The sequence below is a fragment of the Cynara cardunculus genome (assembly GCF_001531365.2).
Source record: "Cynara cardunculus var. scolymus isolate 2C chromosome LG 8, CcrdV1, whole genome shotgun sequence".
Taxonomy (NCBI): Eukaryota; Viridiplantae; Streptophyta; class Magnoliopsida; order Asterales; family Asteraceae; genus Cynara; species Cynara cardunculus.
This window is the reverse complement of record NC_037535.1, coordinates 10606222-10611232: the sequence shown is the minus strand read 5'-3', so window position 1 is coordinate 10611232 and position 5011 is coordinate 10606222.

Sequence of the window (5011 nt, the reverse complement as noted above, 5' to 3'; positions counted from 1 at the left end):
AAAATATAAATTTAAAAATATCATAATATTTTGAAGAAAAAAAATATCGATATCAGTATTAAATTAATCTTTTTTAAAGTTCTTGTGTTTTGATGGAATTTTCTTAATTAAAATTTTTTATTATAATTTAATTTAGTATTAATAACAAAGAAATTTAACTTAGGTTTAATAATATAATTTTTTATAAAGATAATAACTAAGTATTTTGTTAGTTATCAATAATTATCTTAATTATATTTTAGATTTTTTATATTTTAAATGAGATGTTTATCCAATATTTGGTTATGTTTATTTGCACTTAGTTAGACCAATTAAGATATAGAACTTTAATAAGTTGTACTTATGCACAATTTACTTGTAATCTTAAATTTTAAGTAATATGCATCAATAAACAGTACTTCGTGCATAAAAAATCGTTTTTAAGAGTTTTTGTCAAATGTTTTATAATATAGTATAAATAAACGATTAAGATATAGTTTGCAAAGTTTATTTAAATTAAATAAGTCTTAAAATAAACCTCCATGTATATATAACTTTTTTAGTCAACCAACCTATGTTTTACAATTAAAAGAAAAAAAGTCAGACTAACCCATTGTTGCAAAGGATTTTAGTAGGGTTTCATAACAGAAACATTTTCAACTATAGCAGAAACATTTTAGGTTATTTATTTAGAAAACTTTTTCCATAAAGAAACTCTAATCGAATCCAATGAATCATAAAACGAATCTTAAAACAAACCATATGGTGTTTTGAGAAGGTTACCTTTTAGATTTGAAGCTAGTTCTGCGATAGCACTTATAAATCGAAACATATTTTCGTTATGTAGATCCACACATGAACATATTTGGCTTTTTCTGGGTGCTAGCACAAAACCCTAATATAATATGTGTTATACATAAAAGAAATAAAATGTTCTTTTCTATTTTCTGGTATTCTCTAAATCTAAAAGATAAGTTGATCAACATTTTAGACTTGGACTTATCCCTTTATTTATAAATTATAGTTAGTCTATCTGAGTTATAGAGTAAATATAAAACCTAATCATAGGTTGAGCTTGAAATTATCCTTAAGCCCATAAATATATTAAGCCTATAAAGATTTTATTTGATTTTATTAATCATAAATACAATTAATACGTAAAATACATTTGACAAACTAAACCTTGTAATTATCATGATTACATTTTTAACGCATACTATAATTATTTAACAATCAACATGATATAACTCGGGTTTCTGGTCATAAAAACATATGTATTTTTTTGTATGACCTTATAGGTTTACTTACTCATTGACAGTGTTATTATGTGAAACTTGGAAAGTGATATTTTACAAATTTCTCAATGGAAGAAAGATCATTGAAAGTCTTCAAAGAAGTTTTTTTCATCTTCTATATTATGAACGTAATAAGTGTTTATGTTTACATCTTGTGTTGTTACATATAACATTGTTACATACATTGATGTAGCTAGTATTACACCACATCCAGTTTGATTTGCTTTCATTAGAACCGATGGAAATGTAGTTGCACCGTGTTATGTATGCATCACAGGAGCTTCACTTCCAAGCTTTGAAGCGTTTTATTCAATACATCAAAGGTACATTGGGGTCTAGTGTACATCTTTATTCTACTTTTATTACTGGCTTGACTTTCTATACTGATGTTGATTAGGGAGGGTATCTTGACACTCAACACTCAGTTTCAAGTTTATTGTTTATTTTTTAGTGATAATTGTTTCTTGGTATTCGAAACACCAATTCACAATGTCTTGCTCTAGTGTCAGAAATGGAATATTGAGGTTCGGTTGATGTTGTCGTTGAAGCTTTATGGATTCATAATCTCTTGCTTAAACTTCTTCGTCCACTTCGTCGTGCCATGTTGGTTTATCTACATGTCTCGAAACCCCGTTCAACATTAGTGGATGAATATATTTCGTTTAGAAAAGAGTTGCTTTAGGCCAACTTCTAGTGCTTCATGTTCCTTCATCCTACCGGTAAGCATATATTCACTAAAGGACTCCCTCACCGGCTCTTTTGTATTATTTTCTATATTTACTTTGTATTGTTTCCGTATAATAAAGGCAATACACAACTCCAAAAACAAAGAGATTTACACAGAGTTATGATATGATAGATAAACCTTTAAGACCATAAAAGGGAAAAGTTGGAAGAAGCTTAATCCAGGCATCAATTTTGACACTACGATCCAAGGTTCAAGTCACATAAACAACTTCACAAAATGCAATGCATATAGAAAGGTTTAAAAAAACTTGTGGAAATTGATAAACATGAACATGAGGGAGCAGAACCAAGTTAATAATGTTTATAATAGATGAGATCTATTAAAATATACAAACCAAAACCGAACATTACTCTTTGATGTATTTATAAGGGGTTAGAGAAGACCCCAAAGACTCTAATAAATTGATACATAGTAAATAGCATAAGACTGTGAGAGTTCAATATTCAAATTAGAGACCGAGGGAGAAGGGATTGCAAATTGGCAGTTGTAATTAGGAATTGTCAGATTGAAAAATCTGGTAGAAGAGAGAAGAGATACGGGAATTGTGCTAAATTGCTAAAACATTATACTTGTCCAAATGAGCTAAAATAAAACTAAAAATATTGAAAGGATTGAACTAAAATATAGACTTCAAAGTTAAAATATAAAATATATTTGAAATCACACATTGGTATACCCTCCAACATTGTTGTAACACCCCATACCACACATTGCATGTAACATATACTTCATACACAAGAAATACATGTTTATACACCACATTGGTCCCTTAGTACAATAATCTACCAGTACAAAACACATGATCCAAAAATTTAAAATACAACTCTTGTACTAATCCAATTTCATCTATCAAAACTATATAGGTCATCAGCCATTCTTCATGCAGATAAATATAAAGGTAAATTATCACATTTTCTCTTTTCCCTTACCTTCTGCACTTCCTGCAATACATATTTAAAATCACAAAACGAGTGTTAGACCGAAAGGTCTAGTGAGTTACCCTAATTATGTTATTGCAGGGTGAAAATCACCAAAACTTTTAATTAAAACAACCTGTCATATATATTACAAATATATGAACAAGTAAGATCATAATACGAATACCTTACACTTATCAAACCAATAGTCTCAGTTTGTGAACCATACATCAAATCCTAACAGGTTTATACAAATCAATTTATTATGATGCCACTTTCAAACCTTTTAAATCATATAAGATTTATTCAAAGTTTCAGGCCGAACCTGTTATCTTATCCTCAATAACATCCAGACTATGATTTCCAATAAGAACTCTGATTCTAAACATTTAAATCACAAAGAAATAACGATTCCAGACCATAGTAATCTTAGACGATATAATAGTATGAGTTATGTTACATAATACACACACAAATGCCACCCTTATAACCAAATGTACACCTCTCCTTGATATGTCACCCTTATCCCATGGCACACCTGTAACAACCCTCACATCTCAAATACATATAATTCACATCATCATTCTCATAATACTAAAATAGTATTATTACAAAACATGAACCATCAAAATGTATTTTTAATACNAAGGAAATAACTGTATAGGCACCTCACATCCTTCTATACTTATAACACAATCATCAATTCTTTCCTTAACCACAACTTCACTATCATTTGTTGTTTCCACAAWTAGATCTTCACTTAACGCTTTAGATTCTAAATGTGCGCATTGAACAAATGATGGTGACACAAAAGAACAACTTGCACCCGAATCAAATAAAACTTTGGCACATACTGAATTAACAAGAAATGTACCTGTCACCACTTCAGGGTGCTCTTCCGCCTTACCTCTCGTCATTTGAAAGGCTCTCCCTTTAACATTACCCTCTGCTTGTCTTGTTCCTCCCCGTCCACTTGGACTAACACGATTATCCACTTGACTATGACCTGTTGTCACATATCCAGATCCTCGACCCCCAGAATATCCAGATCCTCGACCTCCAGCAGAACCAAACCCTCTATTCTTTGCTTGTGGACAATCAGTACTTATATGTTGGGGTGAATTACAAATATAACATCTTCGCATCATCCGACAATCTCGAGCTATATGTCCAGGTTCCTGACACTTAAAACATACTCGAGATTCTGCATTGCAATTTTCTTGATGTATTTTATGACATCGAGTACACGCCTTATCATTGAATCTTGAGAGTGGTCAATTCACATTTTCCATAAACCTCGGTCTACGAAAATCAGTAATATTAACTTCCCCTTTTCTTTTCTCTCCAACCCTTTCTTGCGGTTGTCGGTTAATATCTTGTTCCAGTATTTCAGCAGCATCAACTGCCGCCTGAAATGTTGTCGGATTCCTGGATATTACATATTTCCGAAGATTCGACTCCAATCCCCAAATATACTTTCTCACCCTGCTATTTTCAGATATAATATAGGCTTCAGCAAACCTAGATTGTTCCATGAACACTTCAGTATACTGACGAACCGACATGTTTCCTTGYTCAAGACGAAGGAAATCATCTTCCAACTTTCGAACTGCAGCTTCTGGACAATACTGCATTTTAAATTTTACCACAAATTATTCCCAAACCATAGTTTTCAGAATATTCGGGTCTGAACTAGACAGAACTTCCCACCAATACAAAGCACTTGATCTCAAACGAGATACAGTAAACATTACTTTGTCTTCTTCTGCACTTTTACTAATTTGCAGACTCAACTCAATCTCCTTAAGCCAACACATAGCTTTAACAGGATCTCGTTCACCTGAAAATTTAGGAGGTTTACACGCAAGAAACATCTTGATATCTCCTCCCTTCTGTTCTGAGGACGCAGTAATAGGTACAGATGTACCAATTATCGGTGTACTAGCTCCAACTTCTTCTTGCTCAAAATTTCTTTCCATATTTGGATCAGTTTGGTTTGTATGTTTCAACAAATTTATCAAACTTTCCTGGAATTTTCCCAGCTCAGCTGCCAACATATCTTGAGTAATATA